This window comes from Protopterus annectens, chromosome 6.part0 (genome assembly GCF_019279795.1).
Source record: "Protopterus annectens isolate FY-2018-M chromosome 6.part0, PAN1.0, whole genome shotgun sequence".
Taxonomy (NCBI): domain Eukaryota; kingdom Metazoa; phylum Chordata; order Ceratodontiformes; family Protopteridae; genus Protopterus; species Protopterus annectens.
The window spans coordinates 188,599,121-188,625,859 of NC_056737.1; the positions used below are offsets into that span (position 1 = coordinate 188,599,121).

Here is a 26,739-nt window from a genome sequence, read left to right on the forward strand (position 1 = left end):
TTATTTACTGAATAATAGTTAGTGTATATAAAATCTATTCATAATATTGGGCTAAAGCATATGGTTTCAAGTACGATACCAGTGATTCTAAAGCTATGAAATGCTTACTCTGATTTTGATTTTTATAGTTATAGGATGTTTCCAGACCATAAGTGAATGGCCATCGTACTGTTCATATTTCTATACCCATAGCGAAGTATTGCTTAGACCATGCTGGAGAGTGGACTAGTATCAAATGATATAGTTTTTATATATTAAGAAACATGAATGTTCCCGATATCATATCATTTCCTATTCTACTTGAGAGCTTGATATAGATTTAAACCACACTAGAATTTATAGTTTACATGTTTTAGATTTCCAGCAGTTTTTTAACAGGATACACTGATAGTTTTATTTCCGAAAGGTAGAATTATACTTTCAGTATAATACTCGATAGGTAACGCTTCTTATATATCACACATTTTTGTGCATGTATCTATACAGTACTTAACATGAATCTCTTAATAACAATTTATATTTGCAATAGTTCTGCAGTATAAAATGGTTTTGTTAGAACATTGCATTGTTATGCAGAATGATTGTAAATAGGCAGTACAATTCTTGCGTTTTATACACCAGTGTTAATGCCTGAGAAATTAAGGTTTTAAATAATATGCCTATCTAAAAGCTTCAGTAGGTGAAGATATATATGAGCAGGCATTTTTGCATATATATGCCTGCAAAAATAAACAAATGTTATTCACTATACAATACTGCAGCGTTTTAGAAGTGATACGATTTTAAAAGTTAATTGTTTAATTCATATGGAAGTAGACTTTTATGATAGAAATGTTCTGAATTGGGCAGTTTTGTAATTATTGGTTCATGCATTTTCTTTCATTGCCTACAGTACAGCCTACTGTAAAAATGTTCATTCAGACAATACATTTAAAATGTGGTCTGTCTAACAAGTGTGCTGTTTTATGCAAGGAATATAACTTAATAAAGTCAGGTGTATCAAAGAAAAGAACACGTGTATGTTTCTTGTTTTGTGTGCAAGGGGCCAATGATTTGAAAACAGCCCAACGGTAATCTTTATCCACCACTGGCCAGATGCATTTTCTTTGGATGTGGTGCAGGTTTCAATGCTGTTTCAATGAATGTGAGTTTCAAGGGCAGAGAAGTTTTAATGCAAAGTCTATTTTCATTGTGAGACAGTATTGCTTTGTTTATTAGATGTCTGTTAGTGTTTGTGCATTGATGTGCCTCAAAATATAAAAATAAAATCCAAATAATCATTGTAGAAGTAAAGCAGTATGAACACACTAGTGTTTATGGGGCGAAATAGCCAGATAACGGGACATTGGAATGGCTGCAGGGGGACTCTGGTGCCATATTTTGGTTGTCTGTTCGTCAGTTTGTGTTCGAAAGTTGGTATCCCACAATTCCATTGGAGTGGGTGGGGTTACGTAATTATGTATGTAAATTAGATGTTAATCAGTGTACAGATTTGTACCTATTTTTCATGGTCCTTGTCCAGATTTTTGATGTTTCCAGGTTGAGAGGTATGCTAGCCATGGTAGCCTGACATATTAGCTTTTCAGAACAATCTAACTCTACAGACATCTTGCATACCATCAGAGCAAAACTGTATGGTAGACAAGCTCAGCAGGACCAGGACAGACCCTCACACATGGAAACTGAATCGAGTCATTTCCTATTTAGTGTGCAGTTGTAGGTTTACTTACTTTAATTAAGTTTACTGATAAACTTGCTGCATTTTACTGTTTACAATTTGGAAATACACTGTTTCAGTTTGACTTAGTCTGATTTTGTTAAAGAGCTTACTAGAACACATTGCTGTTACTGCTTATAAATTAGTACTGAGTTGCTCTCTTCAGTGTTCAGCCGCTGTGCTGTTTCAACCTGTGTTAGTTAGATTTTACTACTTAGCTTATACCAAGTGATTTTAATGTAATTTTATGTCCTGCCACCATGTTGCTCAGTTCTGTTGGCATGCATTACTAAGTAGCAACAAATAGCTGGAAAAGTTTACTGGCAATGAATTACTCTAAATTCTGCGAAATTAAGGTGGCAGTAGACTGAATTTTATATTACCGAACAGCATGACTTTCTTATTAATTATCACTGCTTGTTCCTTAACTAATTTATTTGATTAAGTACTGCTTAGCTAAGCTACTTAAATTGTGGTACTTTCCTGTCTGTCTTTTATTCCCACTTTTTAATTCACCTACCCCCTTTTCTGGCTTCATATTAACATCTCTCATTCATTCTTTCCTTACAGTCCCTTAACCACATTCAAAAGTCCAACAAAAAAAAACTGAAGCAACTGCCTGCATACAAGAACACGGAGAGTGTAACCCCGTACAAACCAGTAAAAATTACTGCAAGTCCTACTTTTATCAACAGTACTGTGAGCAGTGTAGGTCTATTATATCTTCTCTCTGTGATACTCTTACTGATTCTACTGCTGTGCACACTACTGGACCCCTACCCCCCTTTCCTCACATTTACTGTAACAAATATGTACAGTTTCACAAAGCTTTGCATTTATTTTATTTTCTACCTCCCTGATGAGCTACTAAATCTGCTTTTCAGTTAACATAGATAAACAGAGACCTTCAGGTATTGAGCTGGACTAGCTGATTGATTGTTTTTCTCATCTCACAGCTTTCTCCAAGTCCTGGTTCATAGCCTCTCCCCTTCTCTTGTTCTCCAAACATAATTCTCCCTTAAGATACCCTCGGCACTCTTAACGTATCTCAGTTTAGTAAAAGCTATTATATGGTGCAAAAGGAAACCGATATAAGCTTGGGACTAAAAGTGTTGGCTGTTTGTAACATACATATTCGTCCCCCAAAACCTGTGATACCAGTAAGGCAGCATATAACTTACCTGCAAACTACCATAATTTCAGTCCACCTGATTGCTTTTTATTGATTCACTCACCTTTCCAGCTGGGGTAACCCACTACATGCTCGGGCACATTCCACTCCCGTAGCCTACCCTCATTCCCACTCACCCCCTCTTTCATTACATTTATACTCTCTACACCACACCCCTTCCTTTTCCTCCACCCAATCAGCCATTCTAATTAACACCTTTTCTCCTTGACAACCACTCCTACACTGTCCTTCCCTATTGCCTCATTACCTATCCCACTCCCTTCCTAGTCCCATCCATTCCCGACCACATACTCCTGCTCTCACATTGAACCATCCCCTCGCACTCTCATACCCTATACCACTACATATCAGCCATATCTACTACTCATTCCCCCTCTCTACTCTATCTCCTATTATGTGACACCTCTATCTCTCCACCTTTCTCTTCTTCCTCTCACTAACAATCTTCTACCATACTTCACTTTGCCTTCGACCCCTCTCTCCCACCCTCCCTCATATTCTCAGCACCGACTCTGTCACCCATATTCAGTCTCACCATCACTCTTCCCCACCTCACCATCTGACCTCTTCAGAATTACCACTTTTTCTAGCACATCTCTCCCCACTAGTTGGAAACCTAGATAGCCTTCTACTCTGAACCTATGTTTCTATATTCTCACATTTTTGACACACTTCTCTTGGATGGGGACATCCACCCCAACCCAGGACCTCCCACCCCTTGCTTGCACAATACCTCAACACTAACCTCCCCTCATAACAGCACTCCCCCACCTAAATCATTAAAAATCTTATCACTAAATATTCAAAGCATTGTAAATAAAATAACAAAACTGCACTCTTAGATTTCTAATACATCTCCCCACATCCTAACTCTATTGAAAACCTGGCTTAAACCACACATCCTCAACTCAGATATCTTATCTCCAGGCTACAATATCTTTCGCTCAGATAGAACCAATAAAGAATGAGGGGGGTGGCTATCATCTTCTCTAAACTACTAAACCTGTCTCCTCTCTCCATCTCTGTTACATCTTTCTCACCTGCAGAAATCCTTATCGTTAACTATCACCTAAACTCAAACAAAACATTTGCAATAATCTCTATATACATTCCCCCGACAATAATATTCCAATCCTAGAGAACTTTCTCTCCTGGCTCACTCAACATGTCCCCTATGAAATCATCATACTTGGAGACGTTAACACAGACTGGTCTAAACTGTTCCCCTCATCCCCTACCCACAGTCTCAACCTTCATAGATTTCACCAGCACATTTTTACCCCCACTAGAACTAACAAAAACTCCCCTTCTGCATCTATCCTTGACTGGATTCTTACCTCAGTTCCCAACTATTACCATACTCCTAAGCATACTTCCAAATTCTTTAAGTGATCACTCCCCAACCATTATTCATAGATTCACCCAACATTTTCCCAAAGACCATACTTACAGAATATGCCAGAACCTTACCCACTTTGATCCAGACACTTTTAACTCTAAACTGTCTAGCATCAATTGGTCCTTCCTATACCACCTCCCCTCTCAATGAGACCGTAAACTCCTTCCATATGCATTTCCTTGACACTCTTGATTCTATTGCCCCTTCTAGAAAACTCAGAATTAAATCCAACTATGCCCCCTGGCTTACAAAACAAATCTAATTGATCATGCACAAAAGAGATAGCACCTGGAAATCCTGGGTTAAAAATAAATCCCCTCCCTTACTTCAGACATACAAAGAGCTCTGAAACCAGACCAAAAAACTAGTCACCAAAGATGAGAGCTTATTTTTCCTCTAATGAAAGCGGCCCTCACAAAAATCAAAAAATAACTCTGGACTTCCATCAACAACCTGCTCCACACAGGCAAACCCACTACTCCCAACCCCTTTCTGTTCAACACTGCCTCCGAAACCGCCACTCTCCTCAACAACTATTTGTTAGAAACTATCCAAAAGCTCACACAAAACAGTACATCTCACCCTATCCCTCTATCACCTCTTAACAAAACTCTTTCCAATACATTTTCTTTCCAATCAGTCCCAATTACCAATATTAAATCTCTTCTAAATAAACTTAAGTCTTGCTCCCCCTCTGCCGACCAACTACCTTCCCACTTCCTAAAAACAGCTGCACAATCCATCACCTACCCTGTCACTATACTTATTAAAAGTTCCATCTCTGAGGCCTTTGTCCCAGATATCTGGAAATCACCCATTGTTATCCTGTCCCCTCTTTCTAAAATTTTAGAAAAGTACATCCACACTCAGTTAATCAAACACCTTCTTGACAACAATCTCCTTACTCCTACCCAACATGGCTTTAGACCCCACCATAGCACAGCCATTGCAATACTCTCCTTTACTCAAACAATAGCTGAAGCCCATGACAATAACTTGCTTTTCTCCTGTCTATTCCTTGATCTTTCAAAGGCCTTCGATACTGCCTCTCACTCTAAACTCCTTACTAAACTTTCTGATCTAAATCTCTCTTCCTCATCCAACAACTGGTTCTCTAACTACCTCTCCGGCAGGCAGCGATCTATCCGCTGGCAAACTGTCCTTTCTCCATTCCTCCCTCTAAATACTGGAGTTCCCCAAGGATCATTTCTAGGTCCCTTCTGTTCAACATATTCACTAACAAACTTCACTCTGTTACTAACCTCTTTGCACTTCTACAGTATGCCAATGACTCCACCCTTATCAACTCTGCCCACAGCATCCCTGAACACCTAGCTCTTACTCAACAAACCTTCACCTCTGTCGAAACCTGGCTCTCTGACAACCAAAAACTAAACTCCTGCTCTTCGTCCCTAAAACACTCACCCAGCATAAACCCTCTTTCTCTATCACCTCTCTTAATAACACCATCATCAAACCCAAACCCCATACCAAACTACTTGGATTAATTATTGATGATGAACTAAAATTTGATATTCATGTCCAACAATGTATAAAAAAGACCCACCAAAAACTCGGACTTCTCTATCACAACCAGGAATTTCTGTCACCTTCTTCCAAACCTTCCCTAGCTCAATGCATTCTTCTACCCTGTCTTCTCTATGCTGCCCCTGTCCTTACTAATGTTCAAACTTCACTTATCAATAAACTAGAGCAAACCTATCAGTTTACCAGGTTTGCCTCTAATCTCCCATATAAATCCCACCACTGTCTCACCCTTAAATCACTCCAATGGCCAGAATTCTCTAAACAATTACTTCTACCTCAACTTCACATTACATACTCTATCCTGAATGACCCCTCTTCTTGCCCTTCCATCTCCACCTTCGTACTTCCAGCAAACACCTCCTTGACATATATAAACCCAGTAACAATACAGGAAAGACCCTCTACAAATACTCTGTTGCACATGCTTGGAACTCATTCTCTTAAAACATAAGAATTATTCTTCAAAAACACCTGTTCAAAAAATAACAAATTTTTTCTTCAGAGTACATGGTCCTGCCCTTGTCTAACCCCCACTTGATCTAGCCTCTTCTCAACTTTAACTCCTTTTCCCTATTCTACTCTTTATTTCCTTGTACTTGCCTCGTATACCTTTATACCTCCCTCTTCCCTCACTTCCATAGCATATATAATCATATATATCTTTATTTAAAAACACATTTTTTGATTGAATGGTTTATCTATTTGTATGTACTTTGTGTGTAATATTCTCTAGACCTATCAACTGTTATTTAACCTACTCTATGTACAGATATTCTCTAACTGTTGATTTTCTTATGTTTCATGGTGGTTTTAATTTTTTACTCTTCTTTTTATTTTTGACTGAATTTTTACAGTAAAAATATATAATACTTTTGGAGCTTTTCTCCTCGGGTCTCCACTGAAAATGGGCCCCTGGCTCAGTTGGACTAACCTGGTTAACAAATGTCAATACATAAATAAATGAGATCTTATAAGAACTGAATCAGCTGAGGGAAACACCTCAAAAAGATCTATTTGACTCTACTCTCAATTATTAGAAAGCAAAATTCTGCTCCAGGATGCCATGCAACAAGGCCTGGAAGACAGACGATTTTTTTTTTCTATGGAGGGGAGGCTAACAGGTATACATCAAGAACTTCCCACTGATGGATCCAATCATGGAAGATTCCCCGATCTAGTTTCCATTTTTGAGGGTCTGCCCTGGTCCTGCTCAGCTTGTCTGCCACACAGTTTTGATCTGACAGAATCTAGGGTGCTGTACAGTGAGAACGTGCTGTAAAGGGATATCCCAAGCTATGATGGGTAGTCTGTAGAGGGGATACAAGAGGTCCTGTGGACCAAAGATGAGTCAGAGTTCAGTTCCTTGATCAGGGCATCTCTTTTATATTTATGTGCTTGCTTCTGTCCTTGGTGTCCCACAAACTTTGTACTTTTATCCCACCTGAAAACACTTCCTAAGCAAATCTAAGGCACTTGTCATGACTGACCACTTTAGAAAGGGATGGAGAAGGGAAGACCTGATTTAAGGATATTTGCTGTCCCCACCAAATGATATCACTTCTGTCAAACCTCTCGCAGTGATGGTGGTCTCAGTGGAAAACCTTAGGAACAGATCTAGACATAAATCTATTTTTCCTGTGGAAGAAAAACTGTTTGAACTGACATGTCTCGCTGACACCTCAGGAACACAATCCTCTGTGAAGGAGTGAAAAAAGACTTTTGAATGTTTTCTTGGAATCCCAGGATGTGTAAAAGATCTCTCACCCAAGTGAGAGATTCCAAAAAGACTCAGCAAAGAGTGGCATAGTTGGCTAATGCAATAAGGAAGTTGTCTAAATATGGATTATGCAGTTACTCTGTAGCCTGCAATAAGTTATAACTGGAGCTACACACTGTGAACTCTACTGGTGCACTGGATAGTCCAAAGGGTAAAGCAGAAAACTGATATTGTGATCCAGACAAACAAAACCTTAAGAAACACTTGAAGTCTGGAAGAGTAGGGACATGATGATAAGTATCTTTTAAAGCTAGTGTTACCAGGAAACTTGAATGTGGAAGAAGAGGTAACAGATTGACAAGTGACATCATTTTGAACTTGGGCAATATCACAAAATGTTTTTGAAAGAAAGACCCAAAAATGGTCTCCATGCTTTTTTTTTTTTCTTTTGCACTAAAAAAAACATCCTTGAATAAAAATGGTTCTTCACCTGGGAAGGAGGAACTGAGTCTATTTCCTCACCTGGGAAGGAGGAACTGGGTCTATCTCTTGTGACAGGTTGGGACAGTATGTGATGACGACAGGTAAAAATAAAAGTCTAGTCTGGTGGATGAGGAATCTCCTCCCACTACCATCTGTAACCTTGTTGAATGATCTTCAGAACCCATTTGTCTGAAACTATCTGTTGCCAAAGAGAAAATAAGAGATTCAGACTTTCTGGAAGGGAAATAAGGTTGCCAGGTTTGGGGGGGGGGGGGGGCAAGGTCTCTTAAAATAGTCATTCTGACTTGTTGGACTGTCCGTTGTTTTGGGCGGTTCCAGAATTCTTTTTGAATCCCCCTTGCCATTTCTTTTAAATATCTGTTTACCTGCATTTTGTTTTTGTTTTTTTTTTTTTACCAAAAACTGGATGAGGGGTTAGAAGAAAATCTCTTAAACATTTTAGAATAGGAGGGCTGAAAATCTTAGGGATTCCCTGTATCAACTTACCCCATTCATCACACTTTTTAAATTACCTTTGCAGCAGAGGGACCAAAAACTAAATCTCTATCCAAGGAGAACTTAAAATCTTATTTTTAATATCTTCTAGGAGTTTCTGAGAATGCAGCCAGGCAATCCTCCTCAAAACAGTACCACTGGCCATAGCCCTTGAAGAAGTATCAAAGACATACACACAAAGTAAACAATGAGTACTGATTTGTACAATATAAGAAACCAATTTTTTAAAGATTGTCCCTCACAAAAAAAAAACTGCATACAAAACATTCTGCATAATATGAGTCAGAACAAACTTTAACATCAGCCTGACAATTCAAAAAATTGCAGACACATACATTTTTTTCCCATGCTTATCAATAATCTTCTTGCTCTTATCAGAAAGAGTAGGATTGGCATTAACTAAATGTTTAACACAAGAAAGATTAACTAAAGCTATAGCTGCTGGGTCAAGTTTGGGAAAAAAGCACAAAAACTTACAAGACTGAGGAACTTAATGCTTTAGGGACAGCTGGCTATCAGGAAAATTGCAAGCAGTTGCACAAATATTCCTCAAAGCTGACAGAACTGGAGGAATGGATGAAGGCTCTGGAAATTTCTTCTGTAACAGCTCATAGTATTTTCTGAAGGACTGAGAAACCTCAGTGTTCTCCCACTGAAAACACAGGCACATCCTGGAAACAGTGTCAAAGAAAGAGAAACCTCCATAGTGAGATTCAGAAACTGAGCTCTTCTCAGAGTCTGAATTAGAAATTTGAGGATAAAATCTTGTAGTTGTCCCTTCATCTTCCTGTCCACATTCAGAATCTTGAATCACTTCAGGAAAAGAGAAATCCCTCTTTCTTTCACCAGAAACTAATTTATAAGAAGGATCTACAGCCCAAATTAAACCCTGAGCCAGACCCAGTAAATGACTCCTGTCTAAGGAAATTTACATTGGCAGCTGAAACCGAACTCTTTTAGAAAACCGGGGCTTTATTATTGCTCCATAAAAAGCATACTAGAACTCAGAAAACTGTCCCACTGTTTAAAAGACTATTAAATGTCTGATATGGGATTGATTAATGTTGACATTACACACTAATATTATACATGCTAATATTGTTATAAACAATTATCAAATATTGTAAATATTTTATAATGAAAATAACTGACATTGGTGCTGTTTTCTGATACTTGTATTCATTCAAACTAAGTGTTTCTTAGTTAGATGCCACACTTGAACAGATCCCCAGGGCATTAATGCTTTATTTTTAACATTTTCGCTGTATTTCCACCTTAGCAATTACAGCTATGGTTTTCAGCCTACTTAGGTGTTCACTTGTAGATTTATACACATGTTCATTAATATTATGATATGTTTTTTACACACAAACCTGATGATTTATCTGGTAAGAAATCAATCTTTATTAAAAGTGTATCAGTTTATAAATTATTAATATTTATTCTGATAGATGTCTAGTGATAGATCTTTTTGTTAGTTAAGTTTGGATTAGCAAGTTAGCCTTAATAAGCTGTATATTATATATTTTAATTTTATTCCGGATTTTTAGTTTAAGTTCTAAGGTAGCACAGTGTCACTTTACACTATGGTGTTAAGGGGGAAGGGGGCTCGGTTAAAGGAATGAGTTTATTGCTTTCATGGCTCTTAACAGAACCACCATCTGTAACCACTCCCTTGCTCCAAACAACCTGATTATATATAAATAATGAATGCCTTTATTGCTTTTCATTATACTCAACTAGGATCGCTTGTTTGTGTGTTTCAGTAAAGGATATTCCATTTTTAACTCAATTGGGGGCTACCTACTACTATTTTCTATTTTATTATTTTGTGGTACATATTTTACAGAGGCTTACTTTTATTCCGACAAAGGGCAGTGACACAAATGATACTTTGCTCGATGTGAAACTATTTTCCAGAAATCTTTTACTAAAGTTTGGATTTAATAATGCTGTCAGGATGAATTAATGTTGTTTTAGGAAACCAAGTTTATATATCCCTAATTCTCACCCTTTGATAGATGCATTTAACAGATTGGTTGAGAACGACTTGTATAGATTGTATGATGACAGGAGTATGGGAATTCCTAGGAATAAGAAGTATAATCTCAGTATGAAACAGAGAGTAGCCCTAACAAAGTTACAAAAATATGATAATATAGTAATCAGGCCAGTCAATAAAGGCGGCCCTACCATTATTATAAATAAATGTGATTATTATGCATCTATGAAAGAGATGTTAAGTGATACCAGTTTTTACTCCACCATTGATTTGTGACAAGTTCACGCCTTAGTGAGCAGGATATCTGGTATGTTGGAAGATATTTTGAAGAGTGAATTGATTTCTTATGAGTTATTTAATTTTTTGAAGTTGGATCATTCACTTATACCTATCATAAAAGGACTCCCCAAAATTCATAAAGATTGGGTAAAACCACCTCTGAGACCCACTGTGGCTGGGAGAGGTTGGTGTACAGAATCCTTCTCACTTTATGTCGAGAAGTTCCTACGTCCAATTCTGGATAGGAATGAATTTGTATTGAAGGATTCTAAACAGTTATTTATGGATTTGTATTGTTTCACTAGTACACTACCTATTGATTTTGAATGTTATTTTGTTACCCTAGATGTTCAATCCTTGTTCACTTTTCCTAATATTAAGGGGGTTAAGTCAGTGTTGAAGTACCTTACCAAACAGTGATTATAGTCGTAGTTTTATTGATCTGCTATGTTTATTTCTGGAAACTGTCCTTGAAAACAATATTTTCATGTTTGATTGTGTTGTGTACCTACAGAAAGATGGTGTAGCTATGGGCACTTCATGTGCCAGTAGCTACGCCAAAAAGTTTATGGCCTCCTGGGAGGAGGACTTTATGTTTGAGATGGAGCTCTACACCAGATATGTCCCTTTTTATCGTTGTTTTGTAGACTATTTGTTTTTTATTTGGACAGGCAGTGATGAACAACTGATAGCCTTCTGTGAACAACTGAATGTGGCTACTGACTACTTAAATTTTACCATGACTTATTCAGCTTCTAGGATTGAATATTTGGATGCTTTCATCCAAAGATTAGATAATGGTATGGTGAATACAAATGTTCACAGGAAACCTTGCTATAGGAACACCTTGCTCCATAGATGCAATATGCATCCGAACTATGTTTTTAGGAGTGTGATTAAGGATCAAGGGATGAGAGCATCCAGACAATGTATCTGATAAAGGTTCTGACCTAGAGTTGTCTTACCTGAGGGATAAAGTACTGAATAGAGGTTAATAGGGTACTACAGGAGATAGCGAACCTCAGAAGGGGATCTGCTCACCCTTATTTCTCCCACTCAGTCAGTGATAATGTACATATGACACCTAAGAAAGAGCAGGTTAGCATGAAAGTTCCATTACTTTACACTAGTGACCCCAATACCATTATGGAGGTGACAAAGAAAAACTGGGATATCCTAACAGTAGACCCTGCTCTGAGACAGACAGTTGGTGAAGTATCTAGATTTGTCTTTAAGAATAAAATGAATTTAAAAAGATTGTTGTGTTATCCAAGAGATAGGGTTGCGAAGGTTACAACCGAGGGACTATGTACCACTTCATGTGGTTGGATGCAACTTCTGTGGAAGGATTGGTAGTAGTAGTCAGTTCATTCAACCAGACATGAGTCAAAGATGTGTATTTAAAGTTTCTGCTGATTGTAACACACAGCACATGGTGTACCTTGCCTATGTAGTTCACACTATATAGGGAAAACAGACAGAATGTTTAGAGATAGGATTAGGGAACATCTGTATAATATTAGGGTGCGCTCTAATAATAATGCCTTCTCTAAACATGTGCTGCAGAAGGGAGTCAACCATATGTTCAAATTCATGGTGATAGATGTTATCAAACCCAGTCCCCGGGAAGGTGATATTAAGAACTGTACCGAGAATAGAGAGGTTGGGTGGATTTTGAGGCTTAGGGCTGACAGGGATAAAGGCTTACACGAAAAAGCTTCCCTGAAGCCCGTTTTGAAGTCCAGAAGGATTAGGACTAGATAGCTACACTTTTATTAATGTCATATTAACATATTTGTTATGAAATGCATTTTAGATATTTACTTTAAGGTTTGAAGGGCTTTGCATCAAGTAATTGTGAATCACATATATATGAAAATGTTTTTAGAATATATGTTTTTGTATATTTGTATGTTTTATATATATATATATATATATATATATATATATATATATATATATATATGATTTTAGGTTGGCATTAATTAGAAAAGTGTATATTTTATGCTTGCTGCTTTAAGGAATTATACATTTGATCATGTAGGTTGCTTCTGATTGGTTGGTTGTAGAGTTATATTTATTTGGTTTGAATGGGGCTTGTTTTTATGGTTTGAAGAAGCTACTTAGCGAAAGTGCTTACCATTTGTTCTATTGCTATATTAAAGCTTTTATGCTTTTTCCATGTTTGTTCCATTGTCCTCATCTGCATAGTTTTATATTTTACAGTTTGATTTTTATTAATGAACTAGGTGCATAACATATTTTAAAGGAGAACCGCACCCACAGACACAAAACACATTTTATTTCATCATGGTTTTGTGTTTCCTACATTTTAACACCACTCTGGGACTATTTAGAGCTTTTTAGATATTTTTATACACAATTTCTGACTCTAACCACATGGGGTCTGGCATCTTGAAATAATTCTGATTGTTTAGTCTGCCTCTAAGTATCCCAGAATGCATTGTTTGTCTCCAAAAAAATTGCATCATGTCTACCACTTTTTGTCTAAAGCTCCTGTCAGTGCACTGATTTTACAGGCATTCACTGCTGTGTTATAGTCACCTAAGTTTGGTTAAAAATGTATCCTTTTTCAATGACTACTTCAAACACAAGCAGTGCAAATGCTACAGAACAGAATTAAAAAGTGCATTTTATTGCTCTTTCTTCTTAGAAATGCTAACTTGATTTCTTTTGTGAAGGCTGAAATCTAGTTCTTCAAGGTATCTCCCCTCCTCTTCACACTTAACTTCCCTAGCTGTCAAAGAGCTAAGGGTAATTTGACCTATTATCTGCATGTGATTGACAGCTCACAGCAGATGACTAGACTAACGTACTGTTTTCTTGTCAGCCTTTCCTTCCTTACAGTGGGAGACTTTTTTGGTGCACTCCTCCTGTCAAATTTAGAACCAAGCTCCATAGCACTGGGAATAATCACTGGTTTGCAAAGCGTCAAAACTCCCACTTATTTTTCCTTCCTGTTTGATTAAATAGCTAACAAATGATACACTATAAACACATGCACACACTTGCCCTAGGTTGCAAACACACACCACACACGCACCACACACACACCACACACACACCACACACTTGCCCCTAGCTTGCATTCACACACACACACTTGCCCCTAGCTTGCATTCACACACACACACTTGCCCCTTGCTTGCATTCACACACACACACTTGCCCCTAGCTTGCATTCACACACACACACTTGCTCCTTGCTTGCATTCACACACACACACTTGCCCCTTGCTTGCATTCATATAAACATACACAGACACACTCACACACTTGCCCCTATCTTGCATTCACACACACACTTGCCCCTTGCTTGCATTCACACACACACATACACTTGCCCCTTGCTTGCATTCACACAAACACACGTACTTGCCCCTTGCTTGCATTCACATGCACACACACTTACCCCTTGCTTGCATTCACACACACACTTGCCCCTTGCTTGCATTCACACACACATACTTGCCCCTTGCCTGCATTCACGCATACACTTGCCCCTTGCTTGCATTCACACACACACGCACTTACCCCTTACTTGCATTCACACACACACTTGCCCCTTGCTTGCATTCACACACACACACACACACACACACACACACACACACACACACACACACACACGCACACACACACACACACACACACACACACACCCTGCCCCTTGCTAGCATTCACGCATTCACACACACACACACACACACACTTGCCCCTTGCTTGCATTCACACACACAGACACACACACACACACACACACGCACACTTGCCCCTTGCTTGCATTCACACACACACACACACACACACACACACACACACACACACACACACACACACACACACACACACTGCATTCACACACACACACTTGCCCCATGCTTGCATTCACACACACACATCCCTTGCTTGCATTCACACACACACATCCCTTGCTTGCATTCACACACACACATCCCTTGCTTGCATTCACACACACACACACACACACACACACACACACACACACACACACACACACTTGCCCCTATCTTGCATTCACACACACACAAACACACACACACTTGCCCCTTTGCTCTACAAAGATGTAAACTTGGATTCAATCCCAGCTATTGCCATGCATGTATGCCCAGCAAAGACGGCTACTTAGCACTTGCCATTATAGTTTGATAGAGAGATTTATCATAAAATGATCACTGGCTTCAAAAATGCAGCCTCCCAAATCACAGAACTGGCAACTCCTTCAAAAGATTTCACATAAATCTGTTATAGACAATCAACAAAAGTGAGACTTTTGTTCACCTTTATAGGATGTAGGGGGTTGGGCAAAGCAGCTCTGACATCACAATGTGGGAGGTCCACTGGCTTTTCTGCAGAGCATGCAAATCAGGCAGTGCTTACGTCACTTTGGGGGAGGAAACATCCCTGTAACTACAGCAAGAGCTCTGGCAGATGTGACATCATCATTTAAGAGCCAGCTACAGGATTTCCACCTTGGTTTTCAAAGTGAAAGTAAAACAGTACGGAAAGGTAGCAAGCCTAAGAGGGAAAACAGTTGAGTGGATTCCTTTTTAAAGCTGCGGTTCTGATTTTTTGAGGCTGTATCAACTAACAGGGACTAAAAGAGACAGCAGGTTGAGCAATATGCTTTAATATCCCGTTGTTGTCCTTTAAGGAGTGAACTTTACACCCTCCACACTGAGAAGTTTCTTCTTTGCTTTTTTAAAAGTACAATACAGTGCTGTTACAGTCTGTTAAAACACAAACTCCTAGCTTTAGAATAACTTTCTTAAATAGGAAATTTACTAAACAAATGTTTTTTTTTTAAATTTAAGTCCCCCCCAAAGTGATATTATCTGCCCAGCAAAAGTCGATTGTCAATCCTCAAAAGCCTCAGAGGAGTCTACTCTTCAGCAGCAGGAAAGCTCTAAAGTGCCTGGCACCCAAACCTATTTTTTTCAGTCAACTGAGCTCGACCTGACCATTTGGATGCGTGGAAGGTGCAGTGAAGCTCTGGAAGCTGGCCCGCTGTTATATCCATGTCAGCATATAACCCATATAACTAAGGATACTGCAGTAGTGATCAATATGATGAGAATCTAGTTAACAGTTATAAAGACTGAAATCCAGCATACTAGACACCATAGTGATGGCTTAAAAAGGGAAGAGTTCAAACTCAACCAGACTAAATGGGGATTTAACATCTTGGTCTAAAGAACATACTGCAGAAAGTTGGACATTGAGGACCAGTGGTAAAAAGCAATCATATGCTTCAGAATTTTAGTGATACATCAGTGGCGTTTTGAGTAATACATGAAGTACTTTATGAACTGCATAAAGGTATCTGGCTGCAATCTGGACTCAGCTTTAAGCATTTAAAGATTAGCTGGAGACTTCAGTTTTGGGACAAGCAAAACTTGTTTGTAAAAATACTGCCCAAGCAGTGGTAATAGGGATACAAACAAGCATCCATTATGGAATTAGTTATTTCCACTGGTGGTGGCAGTGTATATGCAGGATGAGAAAGGCAGATTTTGCCTAGAATAGATCAAATTGTGTGGCTAGTTTACTGAATCATCAGCTTGAGGGAGTAGTTATTGTTTTTTAACAACTTTGTTAATCATCAATTAAGACATAGACAAACATTTATATAAAAGAAACAGACCATATTAACATATTCCTAGTTATAAACATTAAGCATCATTTTTTTTCTTTTGTATAATTATTATACGGGTCTATATTGAATCAACGAACGCTTAGAAAAGCGAACAATGATTTATCAACTGCATGTAAGCAAAAGCTTACAAACTCGAACGCTTATAAAACACCCCCCTACTTAAATATACCAACTCCGACATTGCACTACAGTGATGAAAACGGCAAAGTAACAGACGTGGCCAAGCGATTTCTTTCCCAGGGAAAGAATGTGCTTACATGCCGCTTCGTCACTTTGCTGTTTCGTCTTTTCAAGTTCGACCAAGACGTATTCGAAAGAATGCAGCTTCGGTCCTCTAATAGGAACTCTTATTATACATTCAACATGACATAAATTGCTCAATTCCTGCCTTCAGTAAAATGTCCAGGTATGCTATGCAGAAGCACCAAAATGAAACATTTGCCCAAACAACCCCTTCAGTAACATATGTACAAACACCAAAATGAAACATTCAACCAAGTGAGCCCTTCAGTAAAACACTGAGGTATCCACAAGCACCAAAATGAAACATTTGCCCAAGCGACCCTTTCAATAACATATGTACAAGCACCAAAATGAAACATTCACCCAAACAACCCCTTCAGTAAAATGCTGAGGTATGCACCAGCACCAAAATGAAACATTTGCTCAAGCGACCCCTTCAGTAAAATGCTGAGGTATGCACAAGCACAAAATTGAAACATTCACACAAGCAACCCCTGAGTAAAATGTTGAGGTATGCACAAGCACCGAAATGAAATGTTTGCCCAAGTGACCCCTTCAATAAAATACGCACAAGCATCAAAATGAAACATTCACCCAAGCGACCCCTTCAGTAAAATGTTGAGGTATGCACAAGCGCCAAAAGTGAAACATTTGCCCAAGCGACTCCTTCAATAACATATGTACAAGCACCAAAATGAAACATTCATCAAAGTAACCCCCTTCAGTACAATTTAGAGGTATGCACAACCACCAAAATCAAATGTTTGCCCAAGCAACATATACCCAATATGCATGCAGTCTCAGTGAAGTTCAAAGATTCATTGGCTTCAAATAACAGACTTCTTGCATGCAGCATAGCACAGACACCAGACAAAGCCCTTTATTTAGTAAAAAAACAGAGAGTGAAGAGGACAGATATATTCATTATTAACTCGAGGCCCACCAGGAAATCCCCACTCACTACCCACCAGTGGTCCATGGACCATACTTTGAGAAAGGCTGCTTTAACTTGTCAGCCCCTCTAAACAATTCCTGTTACTTCTTTGTCATATCTCTTTTTCTTTTATTTCTAAACTTTTTTAAACTCCACTTTCATTTTATCCCACTCACTAGCTATAATGTCTAAAGAAATATCTATGTTTCCTAATAACTCTTGAATAATTGCCACCCACTCCTTAAATTCTTCTCTTTTTAACGTGTAGGTGGGGAAGTGCCAGAGTCTCATTTTCACTTCATTACCCTGTATTTTTTTCTTAGTTGTTAGCAGTGCATGGTCTAAAATAGTTATTGGCTGTATTGGAGCTTTCAATTAAATGCACATGTTCCTGTGAAATATAATTTCTGTCTAGTCTAGCCTATTTATTGTACTTTGGGGAATAATACGTAAATTCCCTCTGAGTTCCTACTGCTAAATTCACATCTCCCGTACCAGATATTTTCAAAACTTTCTTTAGAAGCTTGCCCTCGTTTGTTATATTTTCCCTTCTAGGTCCTCCAGAAACATCATCAATGTTGCAAATCAAATTCTAGTCTCCACATATAAGCAATGTTCCCTGCTGAAAGCTGATTATTTCTCCCAACAGTTTCTTAAGATCCATTAATAGCAGTTTTAGTTTTTGTTGGACAAACATTTGTATTTCCTCCTTAGTTTGTTCTACATAAAAAAATAACTGATCCTCCAGAAAAAAAATATTCTGAAAACAGCTGGATACTACAGCTTGAATCTCACACCTACTTCTTGATATTCCTTGATTACTGGAACAAATTTGCTTCTCTTCTGCCTGGTGTACAGTAAATAACCTTTTTCCACAACCACTCTACTATCTCCAATTTTTACTACTTTGCCCATCTGGCACAGGTGTTTTTAGAATTAACTATTTTTGCTGCTATTGTTACATCTTAACTAATACAGGTAAAGACTGCTTTCTCATGGCCACGTTTGGAGCATACACAAGACGTGCTCTTTCAATTAACAAATACTGCTGTGGAATACCAGTCCAGTTGCTTATTTGTGCTTTCATAAAATTAATGCAGTATGCTCCTTACCCATTTCTCTGGTACAGCAGGAAATCTCAGGTTTGCCCTGTGTCTCTGTCCTCTAATATTTTTTGAAACATCTCTTCTTGAGCAGTGTCATACTCGGCCAGTCTTTTCTTCATTTCAACATCTGATTTTTGTAGTTTTGTCAGTTCATCTGATGGAGTAACTCGTGTTAGACATCTCATGAGGATGTTAGTATGGGTCTATAGTAGAACATTGAATATTTAACAGTTTGAATCACTAAAGGTCAACCTTTAGTGATCGAACTGTTAAAACATCGAATGTTCAGAAAAAAAAAAAAAACTAAACGGTGTCGGCAGGGGGGCAACCCCCCTACACCTCCCACATACTCCGCTACTTAAATATGCCAACTCCGAGACCGCACTACATTGAAGTAAGCGGAAATCTCCCCTTACGGAGATTTCTGTTTACTTGTTCAATGTTCTGCAGTTTTGCTATTCTCGTGTCGACAATGTTAGATTCGACATTGTCGGCTTTCGAGAATTTAATATAGACCCATTAGTACTATGCTGCAGGACATAAAATTAGCTTCAGAGTATAACATATTTAAGGTGTGTACATGGCCACTGCAGATCCACTAAAGCAAGAAAGTGTAACAGAATCAAAAGGGCGGCAGCACAAAGAAATCAAAGACCATACACACTGCGGGACCTGAATAACTTTACTGGGGCTATTAAAGAAGGAACCTGCATCCTAGCATAGGGACCACTTTACAGGAACTGCATATCATAATTCGTAAAGCAAGTGGGCAAGCAAAGGGTGGAAAGATTAATGCCCTGTGCTAGTAGAATAGTTGTTGGAATATATCTTAGTTTAAAGGAGGAAGAGGTATTATGAGATAATATCGATGACAGATTACACCAAATAGCTTGTATCAGAAGACCTATGGATGGCTGATTTCTGCTTAAGCATTGGCAATAAAAATGATCCTGCACGAGTGGGCTGAAATGCAGCTGAATGATGGCGATAAGTATCTGTCCCTGGGCCCTAACAGTTTTAAGTAAGTTGGGGCAGTGGGAGAAGTATTCAGCTCATGGTATGAGGGGTTATTTATGACAGTGTATTTAAAAGCATTTTGTGACACAGCACAGGTAGGAGTTACAAGACAATACCTGAAATGCCACCTTACTTTAAGAACAAGCTAGAACAATAAGAGAAAGGGACAGGCCAAAGGCTAAGGGCCCCAGAAGGTATTACATAGATTTGTTTATTTACTTATTCATTTATTTGTATTTATCTGGGGTAGAGTAATGACCAGTATTAACCAACTTCAGTCTCAGCCCAGCAGTATAAAGAATAGTAACAGCAATACTTCAAACAAATACAAATTTTTCTCCTTTCAAAACTAGCTTTCCACGAAACAAAGGTTATTAGTATAACTAGCAGTGAAAAAAAAGATAAGAGCAACCCAAAACACAGTGAAATAAACAGATTATGTACAAACCACAAAACAGTGACATAAGGAATAATATGTATTTGGATGTCTTGCCAACTCTAAAATCTTATACGGCCAAGTCAGTTGCCATTATTTTCCATTATGCAAACTGCTGTCCTTATACACCAGTATAAGGTGTTTTGAAGAAAGACTTCCAAACAGAGAACACAAACAGTAGAAGACCGACCTCTCTTTCCTCCAGGATTGGGGCAGTCTCTTAGGTGCATATTAGAAAAGAACCAGAAAACAAAATAATGCAGTCTGGCAGATGGGAATCACAAGCATATAACATACGTCAGGTGCTATTTGTTTTAACCAGTGTTCCCCTTTTGCAAATGTCAACTTGGGACCACTGAAGAACAAGAGTCTTGTTAGTCAGTGTGCACTAACTTGAGATTAAAGTAGGAGGAGGAGTTGTGCAGCAGGGACTGAGTGTGATACAACTCTAGTGGAGACAGCTACAAAGTGACTTGGAAAGTCATTCTAGGAGATCAATAAATCCAGATATTATTGTTTTCAATACAAGAGACAATAAACATAACTACTTGCCTACCTGTTGCATTTAAACAATAAGCTGAATGCATTTTGATGCAAACACACCAGAAGTGCTGTGACTGAAAGTTAAAATGATTTTATCAGCCTTTATACAGAGACAAAAAGGGTAGCAACCAGAAACAAAAACACAATGGAAGAAAGGAGGGCAGCCATAATAAAAGCAGTAGAAAAGATTAAGTTGCTAATGAATACATTTGTTAGCCAGTTAGCAAGGTCATTGGACACAGCTTTTTAACACTCAGACATCAGTATAAGAGCACCCAGTTTATATAAACAGGATGTGGAATACTTATAGAACGTAGATATGTCACATTCCTCCCAGTAGGGAAGCTTAATGAAATGCTGTCAGATGTACGTTCATGTGCCAGAAGGGCAGAGTTAGAAGGTTAAATTTACTGTGGAGGGTATGGGTTCAGTCAATCTGGCTCCCCTTCAACTGAGCAGGCTTTGACCACCCTGCAACAGCATGGGACCCAGTCTGACTAGTGGACCCCTGTATGCTTGACTGTGTACTGGGTAGGGTGGGAGCTAATGTTTGGGACCCAAAGACTAGTTTTGCAAATCCTTTCACATACTGTTGTTAGCAGAGATGCTTTTCAGGGTGCCTCCTCACTCTTGATATTGCAAATCCCTTCAGTCATTGGTACTGGCTGAATTGGTTACCAGGGGCCTGTTTGGTTTCATAAGATATTTGTTAGCTTACCAGGGAACTGTTTGCGTTTCATAAGATATTGGTTAGCTTACCAGGGAACTGTTTGCGTTTCATAAGATATTGGTTAGCTTACCAGGGAACTGTTTGCGTTTCATAAGATATTGGTTAGCTTACCAGGGAACTGTTTGCGTTTCATAAGATATTTGTTAGCTTATGCGCTTAATGAGGGTCTTTCCAAGTCCTGCCATTTGCACACATCTGGTGATTCTTTGATTATCACCGGCTGTCACCACTACATGCCTTAAACGCCAATTGACATTTGATTGGCCTCTAATATTCACTGGCACAATAGACGCATGGCTGCAGACATTTTCCTCCAACAGATGTTTGTGGTGGTTGCCAGTTTATTTCCATGCTAGGGCAATGCAGTCTGATCAAAGAAAACAGTAACCCTTTTTTAAATAATGAATGAATGATAATTGAGTGATAGACTTAATCTCCCCAGAGACTCTTTACAGAATAAACTGAGTATGTTAAAATGAAAGAACGTTCCATATCAGCTGTTACGTAGTGTACAAAATCTGCAATGCTTTTGTGGAGGAGGCATCTATATAATATATGATACACAGTACGCAGCATGCTAAGCAACCTGTTTTCTTTCCAGGCCTTCAATGTAAATAGATGCTGTCCAGCAGAGTCTACACCTCTTAAATGTCCCCGATTTTGACTTGACTCCAAAAATATAACTTGCCCTTCATAAACTTTAGAATTACATAGCACCAACGATCACAACTAAGAAACACCAATAGTTTCTAATTTCCAGAGAAAGAACATAAATATAAATTCTCTCTTTTCCATCACCTGCCACTAGTACTACTTCAACTGTCCCTTACTATGGGCCCTTGCCTACATCATTTTCAGATGTATCTCCGATTTTCGAGGTGAGAGGTTAAATATCCTACACAAGTAATTGAAAGCTACGCATACGTTACGTATTCAAAATACTATTTAGTACAAAGAATAGACGTTATTAAAACATAAAAAGGATCAGAACGTACCCTCAACCCCACCAGCTTTTTCCCATCGATCAATATCCCTCAATCTAATCGTTGCTCCGTAGGACCAACAGAATAACAGCAGGTTTTCTTACGGAAATGCATACACGGTACAACCAGTCAAAGTGTCCAAGAGGACACAAACATCTATTGGACGAACTAAGTCAGGTACAATGTGAGCCAGCCAATGCCGATTGTGCATTTTAGACGTCATGGGTTACGGTTTCTAAGCAACCGATCCAAACAAATGTCTCTTCATCGAAAGTATATACAGTTATAGCGATGTTGTTGCTATTTATTCTCATTCTCTGTCCCCCGTTATTTTCGGTTGAGCTTCATACTGTTATTGCAAGTGATCAGGATCATCCAGTATGTCCATTATAGCACCGGGGCAGAGTGCAGAAGAAAAACTACTACTGAACTGGACAGTGGAACGTTTAGTAGGGTCGACCCGAGCAAACCGAGGAGTCAAGACTGACCAGCAATCAAACAAGTGTTACAAAGGTACCACTACCACTGTAGTAGCGTTAGGTTATGTGAGATGTACAACTGCCGTGGGCAAGGGGAGATGATCACAATTAAGCGTCTTCTGCAGTTTCACTTTTCACTATTCCTTATCTTCCTGCTTGTCAGTATAAGAAATATTGTAATAATGTTTCCTTTCTCAACGCACAACTCTGCGGCAATAATGGAGAATACAGGACCGTGTAAGTCATGATAAAAAATTTGGTCCAGGATTCTCTTACGTCAGTACAAATGCTAGTCGTAGACTCGTAGATATGCGTAAAACTTTATTTTAATTTGTTTTAGAAGTTAATAGAACAAAACGTGTTGCATCACTACGCATCCTCTGAATAAGAAAATTAAGCAACAAGCTTCAGTGCCAATCAGACTTTGACTGTAATCCTCAGTGAGTTACCAGAAAATCAAATAATTTAAGTGAGATAAGGCAAAATTAAAAGTTAAAATGAATTGCAACAATTTTGCGCCAACATGTATTTTTCTGAAACCAACAAGAAGAATACATGTCTGACATTATTGACCAACTGTAATCTTACAGGTTAAAAGGTAAGCACAAGTGGAATGGACATGCTAAAATTGGCCCTAGGCGTGAGTGCGTGCGTGTGTGTGCCTTCTGTGGAAGGTTGGGCGCTGGGCTGGCAACTCGACACCGTAAAAACTCCACTGCCAATCATGAGCGGACAAGGTGATCTGCTGTGGCGACCTCTAACCGGGAAAAGCCGAGAGAGGCTAGATGCCCTTGTGGGCCATTTTAAGACTAGCCAAGTTCCCTTTTGTGCTTGAAATAACATAACCATTTGGCTATAGACTGGTCTTACCCATCCCAATGAGAATAACTGAAATCATACCATGGATAATTTGAGGAGACCCATGCATGGCCATGCATTTAGGAGCTGCTTCTGTCCATTAGTAGTAGAGGGGCAGACCCAGGGTACATTTTCTGTTTCCCATCCACAGATCTAAATTATGCTTGAATTTGGACAGGGATGAACTTTGTTTTCTGTGGATGAGGAGTCTATTCCACAGCAGTGGTATCTTCCATGAGCTATACCTGTCCTTCCAAACCATTCTGTTAATGTTGCATAGAGGTTTAGATCTGTAGACTGAGTATTTCTGATATCATTTGACTTGCTGATGTGTAGTAAATCCATCAATATTGGATTGGAGGATGCCTTGTATGCCAGACACTGGTCACCTCTTAGTAGCCTGTAGGATACCACATATAGTAACATGGCTTTGAGTTGGTCTATATATGACATGTTATTTAGTTCTTGTATCTTTTTATTGGTTCATAGGTGTGTACTAGGCTAATGGCCCTGGAATCTTTACAAGCCTAGCCCATAGGATTACCCTGGCATTGTGCCACCCAACCTTAGTTCCCAGTACCTCTGTCGAGTAAAGCCACTGGGTTAATCCCTGGGGTGAATTTTCTATTTTCCATCCTCTCATCAAGAGTTCTCTTGAAGAGGGCCAGTGAGGTGCTCTGCTTGACATGTATGGGAAGTCTATTCCATAGCTTTGGCAGTCTCTGGATTATGAACCTGTCCCTCCAGCATGTTCTGTTGATTGTGGTAATGAGGATGAGGTCTGTGGAGTGTGTGGTGTGGAGGGATTGGGATTTCTTCAGATGTAGCATTTCTAACAGAGCTGGGTCAGACATGGCTTTGTAAGTCAAGCAGAAATTGCCTCTAAGTAGGCAATATGAGTCAGAATAGTTGGAGTTTTTTAATCTGTCCATATAGGACAAATGTTTAAGGCCTAGGATCCTCTTTGTGAGGTACTTTTGCGGCCTCTCCAGTTGTTGCAGGTGTTTAGTGAGGTACATGCCAAATGGGGCATTGTACTAAATGATTGTCCTAATGAGGGTAGAGTAGAGGGAGACAATGACCTCTTTCTTCCTGGATGCAAAATCCTTAGTAATGAGATGTGCCACATAGAAGGACTTTCTGACCACAGTGGCAATGTGATGGTCAAAAGAGAGGTTGATGTCAACCTGTGTTCCCAGATCTCTTATAACGCCTTCTGTGTTCAGTGGACTACCGTCAATGTGGTAATTCGTGGGAACCGGGTTTTTCCTAAAGGGGATGATGACACATTTTTTGCATTGAGCTTAAGGCCATGGTTCTGACATTAGTCGTTGGTCTCAGTGAGGCCTTTCTGCAGGATGTCAACATCACTTGGGGAGTTAATAATAGTCCCCAACTTGCAATCGTCTGTGAACTTTGTCAGACAGAGTCCCTTCATGTTGGCCTGGACATCAGAGAAGTAGATACCAAACAGGAGAGGACCTAGGACCGAACCCTGTGGGACTCTACTCATGACTGGTCAGCAGTCTGACTTGGAGTCAGCTACTTTCACACTGTGGGTTCTACCTGTGAGCCAGTTTGCAACCCACCCATTGATATAGGGGTTGATGCCTAGCTTAGTGAGTTTTTCTGTGATTCCTGAGTGGGAAATAGTATCAAAGGCCTTGGCCAGATCAGGGTAGGCTGTATGAACCACCTTACCTTGGTTGAGTGGCACATTGTTTAGGAGAGTTATGTGTCTTGTGATTAGTGTTGTGGTGGTCAAGTCCATTTCTGCCTTGGAGTTCTCTGGTGTTTGGGTAGATTTTTATTGAGAGCCTCCGCGAAGGTGGGTGTGCGGTTTGTGTTTTTATGTAAAGGCAGTGCTGGTATGTGTTCTGGGGGGCTATGTGTTCCATGTGGTGTGGTGCAAGTGTTGACGTTCTCCTCTTGACCAGCTATTCCGGTCTTGGCTGGAGAGTGAGTGGCTTCCAATTTGGATATATAAATGCATCTCTCGCAAGTCTGAGTGATGGGAGGTAAGAGGAGAGAGTTGTCAGCGTACTTGATGCAGTTGCTACATTGACTCAAGGTGCCCAAGTTTACCAGGGTAATAGGAGAAAGCACAGGGAACTGACCTTTAGACATGCCTGGAGGGGTGGCATTAATAATAAGTACTGGAGCTGTTTCCTTGTAGAACGTTTACTGCTGGTAGCACTTTTGTGTGCTACAATAATTGCTACAAGAAGTCTGGTAAAGTGCTAGATTAATAAACTAGTAAAAGTGCAGGAGAGGAGAGAACTAGTAGATCTAAGGGAAAAATTAAAGAGCAGACTTTGACACTGCTCAGAAGCTTACAAACAGTCCTGGATACAGCAAATCTGTATCTGAACTAGACTAGTTACAGGAAAACTGGGAAACCAGCACAGACACAAGCGTTTAAACCAGAAAGTTGAAAGAGATGGGAAAACTGCCCACAAGGCCAATAAACTACAATTTCTGGGCCAAAAACCACTCCTCTTGTGGTAGATAGGCTACCTAGTGCTTACCACTCCAACTGATAAGCTAGAAGGCCTCCCTCTAACACAGAAAGGCTTGGTGGGCTCAGAAGCTTACATACAGACCTGGATACAGCAAATCTGTATCTGGACTAGACTATTTACAGGAAAGGGGTGAAAAGCGCAAATGCGGGCTTTTAAACCAGAAAGTTGAAAGAGATGGAAAAACTGCCCAAACAGCCAATATACTACAATTTCTGGGGCAGAAACCATTCCTCTTGTGGTAGATAGGCTACCTAGTGCTTACCACTCCCATTGATAAGCTAGAAGGCTTCCCTCCAACACAGAAAGGCTTGGGAGGCTCAGAAGCTTACAAACAGTC

General features: G+C 39.3%; 2 protein-coding genes across 2 annotated transcripts in view; one reads left to right on the top strand and one right to left on the bottom strand.

Annotated features, from left to right (window-relative positions):
- Window positions 1-22,690, bottom strand: part of ACYP1 (acylphosphatase 1) — a 65,458-nt gene extending 42,768 nt beyond the window's left edge. Inside the window, exon 1 of the mRNA XM_044073911.1 lies at window positions 22,556-22,690. The gene's annotated coding sequence lies outside the window, so the exon portion shown is untranslated. The remainder of the gene's footprint in view (window positions 1-22,555) is intronic.
- A 116-nt stretch (window positions 22,691-22,806) lies between these two features.
- The window catches only part of ZC2HC1C (zinc finger C2HC-type containing 1C), a 206,594-nt gene continuing 202,661 nt past the window's right edge, over window positions 22,807-26,739 (top strand). The window contains exon 1 of the mRNA XM_044073910.1: window positions 22,807-23,056. The gene's annotated coding sequence lies outside the window, so the exon portion shown is untranslated. The remainder of the gene's footprint in view (window positions 23,057-26,739) is intronic.